The sequence below is a fragment of the Mustela erminea genome, chromosome 8, assembly GCF_009829155.1.
Source record: "Mustela erminea isolate mMusErm1 chromosome 8, mMusErm1.Pri, whole genome shotgun sequence".
Taxonomy (NCBI): Eukaryota; Metazoa; Chordata; class Mammalia; order Carnivora; family Mustelidae; genus Mustela; species Mustela erminea.
Window position 1 is genome coordinate 65,607,058 of NC_045621.1, and position 12,649 is coordinate 65,619,706.

A 12,649-nucleotide genomic window follows, 5' to 3' on the forward strand; every position below is an offset into this window, starting at 1 on the left:
CTGCCCCAACCACCTTATAAGTAATAAGTGCTTGCTACCCTGCTCTCTAGCTCCTGCTTGCTCCTGACCTGGGACAGAAAACTGCCTTTGCCCTGGCTTCTTGTGTGCCCCCTACTCCCCCAATTCTTGGTTTCTGGCATTTGTAATAAATCATGTGACTTTTCTTCCTTCATGTGAGTGTATGGAAACTATGGCTTCATCAAAATGACCCTGGGGTTTTCACTTCCCCAAAGTGGGAGCTTTGATGCTGAGGAAGCTACCTGCTGATCCCTGTGTGGATGGCTTATGCCTTCTCCTTCAGCAGGACATAATCTGCATATTCTTGATTTAATACACCAGCTAAGGGCCCCCCTAACACAGATACACAATACCTAGATCTTTGATTCCTTAGAGTCTGCCAAATGGTGGTTTCCAGTGCTATAATCTTTTCTAAATTTACTAGTTTTCTTACCCAGAGGTACAGGAAAAGTAGGATAAATGCTTGATTCTTACCTTTATGTACCAGTTTGCTAAATAAACAGCATCCTTCAAAAGTGATTTATTAGATTTGGTTTCTTTAATCATTATGAACTTGTGGATTTAAACCTACTTGTCACTTTTCATTTTATTGTGATTACTCTTATTGAAGCTTGATTTATTCCATTCTTAAGCTGGTAGAAGGATCTACAGATTGTTTTCCAGTTCCTTTTGGCTGAGTCCCAATAGTTTTCCATAGTTTCTTTGCTGATTGGTAGGACAGCATACTCCTCGCTCATCTTGTATCTCTCTTGCCTCAAACCTGGAATCTGAGATTTCTCCAAGCATTCCTGGTTTCTTTTACTGAGAAATGGTATTTCAAGAAATGATATTTCACTCAAAGCCTGGGTGCTAGCAATGTTTACTGCCACTAGATTGTTCATTGTTTCTAGGTCTAAAGTTAAAATACATAACAACAATAACACAAAAGACAGGAGGGGGTAATTAGAGTTAAAATTTTGTAAGGTCTTGGGGCACCTGGGTGGCTCAGTGGGTTGAAGCCTCTGCCTTCAGCTCGGGTCATGATCCCAGGGTCCTGGGATCGGGCCCCACATCGGGCTCTCTGCTCAGCGGGGAGCCTGCTTCCTCCTCTCTCTGACTGCCTCTCTGCCTACTTGTAATCTCTGTCTGTCAAATAAATAAATAAAATATTAAAAAAAAATTTGTAAGGTCTTAGCATTGTCAGGGAAGTGCTAAAAGCACTCTAGGGTGTTTACCCAACCTCTTCTATCCTAACATCTGTAGACCCCTTTTGCCACAGGAAGTATCTGGTTCTCAGAGTCACCTGGGATACTAGAATTAGGATATCACACTATAGATCATTTGCTTTCTGCCACATCTTACACATACACACACTACTCAGAATAACAGTACTAATGTGCAGATGAGTATGCATTTTTCAGTAATTTGGGGCTGATTCAAAATTCCAAACAGAAAGTAGATGTAGAGGTAAGGTTGAAACTAGCTCGCTACCACCTGAGACTTCGGGTTTTAGTTAGACAGAAGGAAGGGATGGTAAGGAATTCCAGCCAGGAAGTCTAAACATAAGTAAAAAGTAAGAACATTTTAGAGGATCTTATTATTCACAATTAAAAAAAAAATTTTTAAAGCAATATCTATACCCAACATGGGGACTTGAACTTGTATCTCCAAGATCAAGAGCCACATGCTCTACTGACTAAGCCAACCAGCACCCCCAAGTTCCTCATAATTTTTGAAGGTCTTTGAAGCAGTCTTTGTTAGACCTTCCTTCCGCTTTTCCATCCTCCAATTTCTAACAGAAGGCATGTATGCTTGGGGACTTAACCAAGAGCTTATGGAAGGACTCTTCCAGATAACAATTCTCCCTTGTCAACACGTTAGGAAGTCTAATGAACGCAAAAGACATGTAAAATTATTTTCAACTGTTTTTAAGAAAAATAAAGAGATCCAAAGTTATTGGCTGAAAAATTTACCTATTCTATTTACCTCTGCTCTTAAAAGAAGTGAGGAAGGCAAGTGAAGGAGTTCTTGGCCTTTGTCTCCTTGAACAAGAAAAGCTTCTCTAAAGAGAAGGTCTGGGTCAGTCATTGCACAGTTGAGAAGCCCCACGTAGCCAAACATCCATGCAGCCACACCCAAATCACAGCACACACCTGGTAATGAAATTATTGGCAAGTTTAAACTAAAACTGCACCTAATATAAACTACTGTTAATCTCTTGGCTCGACAAAACTTCAGTCTTCAGGTGCATTTTGTGGCTTTGTGTTTCCTTTTAGAGTTTTTCATCTTGTATACCTGTAATATTTTGAACAGCTCCTCTAACTGGGCATTCCTCCATAGTGACATTCACCTTCTGAGAACCTCTGTGTCTTTATGCTACAAGTTACAAATAAAGATGTTCTTGGCCATTGCAGTAGATGAGCTGAAGCTTTGAACTGTTTTTTTTTTTTTTTTTTTTTTTTCCCAGTGAGGAAGTTCAGGTTTTATGAGAAAATATAACAAAACATCTGTGGGAGTAGCTCAGCATCCTGTCTCATAAATCCAGGATTAGAAACTTTCTCATCAGGCTCTTGTCTTTTCTTCCCCTTTCCCTGTCTATAAAAACCAAACATTTAGAAGAGTTTAAGATGAGGGTAAGGAGAGCCACCAACCCAGTTCTCCAGTGATACATTAAGAGGGCAATCAAGAAAAATGTACCGAAATTACAAATGCAAAATCCTTTTGAATGAGCAGAGAACTTTATTAGCGTGGGATCAATTCTCATCTCCTATGGGTCCTTCCAGGCAGAAGCAGCTCTGCTAGTTTAATATCCTTGGCTTTTCTTGCTTCTCCCCAGGGAAGGAGGGATGGCTTTCCTAATTATTAAATGTATCAAGAATAAACTGGGAAGATTCGCCTCAGTCTCTCTTCTTCCTAAAACCTGCACGGGTAGGCCTATAGTTGATCAACATTGCCGTGATTAAATGGAAAGAGATTGAGAATTAGGAAGCCCCTTTATCTGCAAATATAACATCAGTTTTTATCAGTAATAAAGGTCATCTTTTGATTACCTATTTGCTTAATTCTTTGTCTTATTCCCCCATTGCCTCAAAAGTTGGGTGAGGATGAGGGAAGTTATTAATTGCTCTAAGACCCAAGCACACATCCAAGAATAATCCTATAGATACATTTATATATGCATGAAATGACACATAGATAAAATTATTCATTGCAATGCTGTTTATAACAGCAAAAGACTGAAAACAATCTGAAAGTCCATGTGGAATTACTGAAATAAATTAAGACAATGTTGCACAGGGCGCCTGGGTGGCTCAGTTGGTTGAGCGACCACCTTCAGCTCAGGTCATGATCCTGGAGTCCCGGGATCGAGTCCCACATCGGGCTCCCACCTCCATGGGGAGTCTGGTTCTCCCTCTGACCTTCTCCCCTCTCTTGCTCTCTCTCTCTCTCAAGTAAGTAAATAAATAATCTTAAAAAAAAAAAAAGACAATATTCACAATGGAGTACTATAGAGCTATAAAACTTGAGGAATCTCCAAAGAGAGATTAAGGAAAACACAGACACACACACATATACAACACAAAAACAAGGTACAGAACTGTGAATATAGGATACTATCAGCTGTATAAGAAAAGGAAAAAGGCATAAATATTTGCTAGTGCATTCATAGAACGTTTCAAGAAGGAAATACAAGAAAGTAATGAATTTATTTAGTTATTTTTTGCCTCAGGGGAAAGAAACATGGTAGCTAGGTGCATTTTATATTTGTTGCTCCTTAAAGTGACGAAATAATGGCTGACTGAAAATTCAAAGCAGAAATCATATGTCTCAAAGTCTTAATAAGTAGGTACACCTCTTTGAAATCGAATTTGTTAGTAGATGGGTTATCAATCAGTCATTTACTAGATCAAAATGCATTTACACTTTAGTCACATAAATTAAGGTGATTGTTAAAATTTGACTTATAAAAAGACTTAGTTCGCATTTGAATAAGTCTGCATATAATTGAGTACCTACATGAGATTTTCAAATAAATAGAGTAAAAACATAGGTACGCGAATAGTTACACTATATGGCAAGTTTCATCATGAAAATTTATCTGCTTAGTCTCACGTATTCAGAAACTTTACACTGAGAGCCTCCTCTGTGCCCCATCCTGCTCTAAACTCAGAAAACAGAGTAGAGCAAGACACTGTCCCATTCTTTTCCTTCTTTTTAAAAAAATTCTATTTATTTGAGAAAGAGAGAACAGGAGTGGGGCGGGTGGAGGAGGTGCAGAGAACAGAGGGAGAAGAAGAAGCAGGTTCCCTTCCTCAGGGAGGGAGCAGGGAGCCAGACTTCAGGGCTCAATCCCAGGACCCTGGGATCATGACCTGAGCTTAAGGCAGACACACTTAACCAACTGAGCCACCCAGGGGCCCCTGTCCCTGTTCTTAGTAGAGTTTCCCCTAATAGGGTACACAGACAAGAAACAAATAAACAAGGGTGAGCCTGGTGGGGGGTATTATGAAGGGCATGTATTGCATGGAGCACGGGGTGTGGTGCATAAACAATGAATTTTGGAACACTGAAAAGAAATAAAATGGAAAAAAAAAGTGATAGTGCTAGAATTGAATTTATAAATACAGAGATCAGGGGTGCTTGTGTGGCTCAGTCAGTGAACTGGCTGCCTTCAGCTCAGGTCATGATCTCAGGGTCCTGGAATCGAGCCCCGCAAGGGCTCCCTGCTCAGTGGAGAGCCTGCTTCTCTCTCTCTCCCTCTGCCTGCTGCTCTGCCTACTTGTGCTCTCTCTAACCCTCTGTCAAATAAATAAATAAAATCTTTTTAAAAAGTAAATTTAAAAAAAAGTAAATAAATACAGAGAGCAAACTGGTGTTTGCCAGTGGGAAGGAGGCATAAAGGGATCCCTGGTGCACTGTTGGTCGGACTGTAAATTGGTATAGCCACTGCGGAAAACAGTATGGAAGGTCCTCAAAATAAATAAGTAAATAAATTGGGCGCCTGGGTGGCTCAGTGGGTTAAGCCACTGCCTTCGGCTCAGGTCATGATCTCAGGGTCCTGGGATCGAGTCCCGCATCGGGCTCTCTGTTCGGCAGGGAGCCTGCTTCCCTCTCTCTCTCTCTCTGCCTGCCTCTCTGTCTACTTGTGATCTCTCTCTATCAAATAAATAAATAAAATCTTAAAAAAAAAAGTAAATAAATAAAACTATAATATGATCCAGCAATCCCACTTCAAATCCCAAAGGAAATGAAAACACTATGTCAAAGACACATCAGCACCCCAATGTTCATAGCAGCATTATTTACAATAGCCAAGACATAGAAACAACCTAAGTGTCCATCAGAGATGAATAGATAAAGAAAATGTGGTATACATATTATTCAGACATAAAAAAGAGGGACATTCTGCTATTTGCAAAACATGGATAGACCTTGAGGACATTATATTAAGAGAAACAAGTCAAAGAAAAACAAGTACTGTGTGACCTCACTTATATGTAGAATCTAAAAAACAATCAGACAAACCCCCCCCCCCAAAAAAACCTCAAATTCAGAGAAAAAGAGATCAGATATGTGGTTACCCTGAGGCAAGGGATAGGAGTAGGTGGATGGTTGGATGAAGATGATCAAAAGGTACAAATTTGCAGTTGTAAGATAAGTAGGTACTAAGGATGTAATCTACAACATGATGACTATTGTTAACACTGCTGTGTGATACGGAGGAAAGTTGCTAAGAGTAGATTGTAAAAGTTCTTACCACAAGGGAAAAAATGTTTTACTTTTCTTTTGTATCTGTATGAGATGATGAGTGTGTTAATTAAACTTAAGTGGTTATCATTTCATGATATACATAAGTCAAATCATGATGTTGACTACCTTAGACTTATACATACAGTACTGTATGTCAATTATGTCTCAATAAAACAGGAAAAAAAGATCAGGTGATGATCAATGTTCTGTTAAAAAATGAGGATAAAGTAGATGGAGTAGAGTCATTGTGAGGGAGTACTGTTTATATAGGGTGATTAGCAAAGGCCTCTGATAAGATGACATTTGTGCTGAAGTCTGAAGGAAGACCAGAACCCTAGAAACAGCAAGCGCAAAGGCCCTGAGGCCCCTGTACTGCGAGATCTTCCGTATATTTGTTATCCAAAAGGATTTATTGTAGGCTTAGTTAATTCTTTCAGAATATTTTACATATACAGAATCGAGAAACAATTATATTAATAAAACATATACCCATTAAGCAATCAATTCATAAGAAATACAGAGGGTGAATTTTCATGAGAAAAATTCATTTTGCAAATTAATCTGCAGTTTAGGATTTTACAAAGTCTATAGGCTGACTCACATGTCTACACTTAATCTTCCACAACGATACTCCCAAAGTCCTAAAATTATTAATTAAATTCTCTATATTTCTGTCAGTGGCCCTTTTTAGTGCTCTGACTCTAAGAACTAGAACAAACCTCTTTATATCTTCTGTGAGTCTCCCAAAGTTTACTTTATCCAGAGACAGGAGAGGAAGAATCCTTCAAGTTGGTAACTTTCAGCTCTGTTTTTAGAGTAAACATAACCGTTTAATGAAAACAGACAATGTGCATGCTCTGAGTGTTATTTTAAGGGAATCAACAGAGGAGGGAGGGATGGGGGAAAACCAGAAGAGATCAAAAGGTTATTAAACAACACAGAATTAATAATAATAAGCTTTTGAAAAAGTTTCAAGCCAGTGTATCCTGTTTTTTTCCTGTCTACCTTCAATAAAGAAATGGTCATTAGAGTGAAGATAAATATAACTAGACTCCAAGCTTTCCTGAAGCAGAAGGCAGAGCCTGTTTTGTTTACTTTTATATCTTCGGGAGCAAGCACCTGGTAGGCTCACTATGTATACCTGTGGAATTAATAATTGATGTTCAACTGAGCAGTAGCAACCATGATTTTTCTATACTGCCTGGCTCAAGCTTATATATGGGTTTCTTATTGTTTTTCCAAGGTCTTCCCACAAAAAACAAAACAACAACCCAAGAAGATGAAATGGAGAATTTCAGGTCTGGCCCCATAGTCACCGAAAATGAGAGAGTGCCTGACTGTGGGCGTCCCAAGAATTTCAAGGCCCAGAACATGGAAGTTAGGCCCAGATGGCTTAGTTCACTGAGCCTCAGAATGATGACCTTACGGGCTGGTGGTCTAAGCTGTTTCTGGGACTATAGAAGGCAGAGAGTCTGTCATTGTATGTTCCTTTGACTTGGGAGATAACCTGTTGCGCAGAATTGCCAAGAGATGCAAACTTTGGGTGCACTCTGAGAGACACAAGGGAGGTGATGGGAAGCCACATTCACCCACCTGCATCTGTATCTCATTTTTATCCTTTGCTCTGCTTTTAGCTCGTTCAGAACTAACTCAAAGTAATATAAACTTGAATTCAAGCCAAGTCTTTATTCTCTCCATTCCCCAAACCAGACCAAATCCCATGGTTGAGTTTTCTAGCTCTGTGTTTACAGTGAACATATTTAATAAAAGACGACAGTTTGTGCACAGTAAGTATTATTTTTAGAGCAGCTAGAAGTTTATGCTGCAGTCTTCAAAGAGGTGTCTTTCTAGTAAGGGAGACAAAAAGTATAAAAACCATTCCCATCAAAGCAATATCAATGAGGAATTTGAGAAACAAGACAGAGGATCATAGGGGAAGGGAGGGAAAAATGGAACAAGATGAAACCAGAGAGGGTGACAAACCATAAGAGATTCGTAATCTCAGGAAACAAACTGAGGGCGGATGGTGGGGAGGAATAGGGTGGCTGGTAGATGGACATTGGGGAGTGTATGTGCTATGGTGAGTGCTATGAATTGTGTAAGACTGGAGTGTATGTGCTATGGTGAGTGCTATGAATTGTGTAAGACTGATGAATCACAGACCTGTATCCCTGAAACAAAAAATATATTATATGTTAATTTTTGTTTTAAGTAATACAAAAAAAAAGCAATACTAAAGCTTTGGGGTTTAAGACCTATAATGAACCACAGGACATTTACTCAACTTTATGTAATAGTATGGAAATCTGTCATTTCAAAGTACTTATATTTTTTATAGAATTTTGAAATATAGTAAAAGACTATCCAGTATGAAATTATTAATCTATTTAAACTAGATCTTCTGTGTAAGTCTACCATACTACCATACACTTCTACCCCAGCTCAAGTATTTCTTTGGGGTTGGGAAGTCCACAGTACTTAACCTCTCTGCGGTGTCTGCAGTGGCTTCTCAGTCATCTTGGTTTTTTTTTTTTGTTTTTTTTTTTTAAATTTATTTATATGAGAGAGAGAGAGAGAGTCAGGCAGAAAGAGGGGGAAGCAGGCTCCCTGCCGAGCAGAGAGCCTGATGCGGGGCTCGATCCCAGGACCCTGAGATCATGACTTGATGCGAAGGCAGAGGCTTAACCCACTGAGCCACCCGCGTGCCCCAGTCATCTTGGTTTTGATGTGGTATGAGGAGTGTCATGGGAAAGAGGTCCAGAGCCTCTGGCCAGAGTCTTGGCCTTCCAGGGATAAGAGAGTGGAGAGTTAGTGTGCCCTCTGCAGTAGGAACAAGCATCACTGAGCTATGAAAGCTCAGGGGTTTATACTGAATGAACTCTGGTATGTTGGTCCTAGATCTGATGTAATGTCCTTCAAGAGACGTCGGAAACACTTATGTGTTGGTTCTGATAAGATACAAAGGCCAGAAGAAAGATTTTGAGTCATATTCATACGCAAAAATAAGAAGTGCTTATTTGGGGAAGTGTGGGGTACTATGGCAGCAGAGAAGAGGGACTACTTCCCCCAAGAAACAGTGTCTGAACTAAGACCTGCAAATGACTGACTTGACTTGTTGGAAACCCATTATGCATCACCTCCCTCTTTTCCTCCATCACTAGAAGCTCAAGCCTCCCCAGTCACCTCCTCCCATGCTGTTCAGCACAGTTCTAAATCCAACCAAATCCCCCACCCTTCCTGGCTCTCCAAAACCCTTTCCATGTGCCTTCTAGAACCCTCGCCTTCCAGATGTGTGACAAACATGTTCCCCTAAACCCTTAACCTCCTTCATCAACATTCCCTCTGACTCCTTCACCTCACTCTGTGTGATCTTTCTATCTCTTGAGTTCACTGGCTCCCTACAGCCTTTTCAAGTGAAATAAGTATTCCTCTCACATTCTGTAGACTTCCAAGCCAGAATGAGAGATACTTGTTTTTTCTTTTGCCACCCATTGTCACTCAACATATTCTTTCTACTTTCTTCAAAAGCCCTGGCTCCTTGTTCTACAGTTGAATGATCTCCCAGTCATGCCCACCCCTTCACTGAAGATTTGACGTCTGATCAATGTCTTCCTCTTCATCCTTACTCTTACCATTTTTATCCATCATACACCCTGGGTTCTCCAATCCAATGACGACACTACCTTTTTTTTTTTTTTTAACTGTTTATTATCTCTCTCTTGTCTTACTCTCTCACTTATCTATCTTTGATACCCAGGTCCTTCATTTAAAAAAAAAAGCTTAGATTAAAAAGAAGTGGATTTTCTTTTAAAGATCTTATTTACTTACCCTAGAGAAGTGGGGGGTTGGGGAGCAGATAGAGAGAGAGAGAGAGAATCCCAAGCAGACTGAATGCTGAGAGTGGAGCTCACATGGGGCTCAATCTCATGACCCCAAGATCATGACCTGAGCTGAAATCAAGAGTCAGATGCTTGACCAGTTGAGCTATGCAGGCACCCCCAACTCTACTTCTTTTATGCTTACCTCCCTGCTGAGTATAATTCTACACCTTCACTAGGCCTGCAGCACAGTAGCTGAACACTAGAGCTGCTGTGGCTTCAATTTATGATCACAAAGTTGAAGTAAGCATTCAACACCTGCTCAATAACTGTATAACATTTTCCTAGTATGGTCAATATTTCACTCTCTCTGTCAACTGTTCTATATTTTCCTTTTTATCCCTAGAAGTTCCAACCATCCCTGGAGCACCTGGGTGGCTCAGTTAGTTAAGTGGCCAACTCTTGATTTTGGCTCAGGTCCTGATCTCAGGGTCATGAGATTGGGCTTTCTGTTCATTTCAGAGTCTGCTTGAGATTCTCTCTCTCCCTCTCCCTCTACCGCCTCCCCCTGCTCACATGGGCATGCTAAATAAATAAATAAATAAATAAATAAAATCTTTTAAAAAAAAAAGAAAGAAACAAATTCCAACTCTCCCAAACTATCAGATAATGATCTATCACATACTTTACTGAATAAAACATAACAACTAAATAGGGAATCTGACCACCAACTCTTTCAGTATCTTAAGCAATATTTTCTATCTTCCGACTTGTTACAATACAAGTGCTATTGCTCTATCAAAGGCTGGTCCCTCATGTTCTGGATCCTATCTTCTCTTTCTCAAGGACATCATTCTTGGAATTGTCCCCACTCACGGATCATCAATTTCTCCCTTTCTTATTATGGAATATACCATCCTAAAAGGTAAAATATCATCTTAAAAAAAATTCCATTGTTATAAAAAGTCCTTACTTGACCCTAGATCTCCTTCAGGAGCAGCCCATTTCTTTGTTCCTCTTCACAGCAAAAGCTCTACAAGTTGTCATTCCTTCTCTTTTTCCAGTTCTTCAACTCCTATCATTGTTAGAACCCACTCTGGAGCTTCCATTCCCATCACATCACTAAAACTACTAATATTGGGCCACCTATAACTTTCATGTTGCCAGATTCAATAGACACTTCTCTGTCCTCATTTTACCCAAGGCCTTGTACACACGGATCAGTTCAGCAGGCCCAGGGGCCAGTTACCATCTCAGAGGATGCTAATTAGGGGTATCCTTAGCACTGTTGGATTTGCTTTGGGGAACCTAATCTCAAAATTTGTAGGCAGAGTAAATGGTTACTCTTAAAGAATGTTAAGAAACTGGGCTCCTGGGTGGCTCAACCGGTTAAGCATCTGTCTTCAGCTCAGGTCATGATCTCAGGGCCCTGGGATCAAGTCCAGGTAGCCTGCTTCTCCCTCTTCATCTGCCTACTGTTCCTTCTGCTTGTGCTTTCTCTATCTCTGTCAAATAAATAAATAAAAATATCAAAAAAAATATTGAAAAACCAACTCATTACTCTGGAAACTGGTAAAGAGAAGAAAAATCAAGCATATATCCTGCCTTTCCTGTTTGAGCTCCTCATCAAGGAAACCCAAACATAAATGTGGTAAATTTTTTTACTAGAGGAATTCCAGCTAATAAATGAAGAAGGAATGATAGACTAATCACCATTTTGCCATCTTAATGAAATAATTGGTCTGGTCAATGATCATCAACAGCTGCTAAAATCATTAGGTGAGAAGCTGATGGGGAACTTAATGATGATGGAGCAGGCTGACAATACTTGAGCTGGGTGATTGATTTTAATATTCCAAAAAGGAGACTAACAGACCTTACATGCCTTCTAATGTGATGAATAAGAGCACAGCATCACCTCTGGAATGTTCCTTCCAAAGTTTTTAGCCAGATTCTTATCAAGCCTCTAGATCTAATATTTGGTTTATAGGAAATACAGGGAAGAGAGGAACATTTAATTAATTAATTAATTAATTAATTAAGATTTTATTTATTTATTTGAGAGAGAGAGTGAGGGAGCATGAGCAGGGAGAGGGGCAGAGGGAAAGGGAGAAGCAGACTCCCCACTGAGCAGAGAGCCACTCTTGGGGCTTAATCCCAGGACTCCAGGATCATGACCTGAGCTGAAGGCAAACACCCAATGAACTGAGCCACCCAGGTGAGCCTCAGATAAATAGATTAAAAGAAATCTAAGAGGCATATCAGCGATGCAATATGTGAATAGCATTTGGAGCCTGATTTGAATAAAGGAACTGAAGATATATTTATGAGACAATCGAAGAAATTTGGATACAGACTGCATATTGATGATATTAAATAATTTTTGTTAAATTTTTGAGCATGCTAATGGTAAAAATGGTTATATATATATATATATATATATATATATATATATATATAAAGATTTTATTTACTTATTTGACATAGAGAGAGACACAGTGAGAGAGGGAACACAAGCAGAGGGAGTGGGAGACAGAGAAGTAGGCTTACTGCTGAGCAGGAGCAGGCAGCCTGATGCAAGGCTCAATTCCAGGACCCTATGATTGTGACCTGAGCTCAAGGCCGACTCTTAACCACTGAGTCACCCAGAGGCCCCAAGGTGGTTATTTTTAAGTCCTCATTCTTAAAGATACAGATGTAAGACTCAATGGATAAAATCATGATGTCTGGTATTTGCTCTACAAATAGTGAGGGTTTTGGAGAAGTGGGTGGCCTAAAGATATAGCAAAATTGATCATATGGTTATAAATGCAGAAACTGAATGATGGGTATTTGGGGAGTTATTATACTATTTTTCTAATTCTGGAGTGTGCTTGAAAATTTCTGTGGTATGGGGAACCTGGGTGGCTCAGTTGGTTAAGCATCTGCTTTCAGCTCCAGGGGCATGACTCCAGGGTCCTGGAGCCTTGAGTCTAGTCCAGCTCTGCTCAGCGGGAGTCTGCTTCTCCCTCTGCTGTGCTCTCTCTCTCTGTCAAATAAATAAAATCTTTAAAAGAAAAAAAAAAAAGAACATTTCTGTGGTA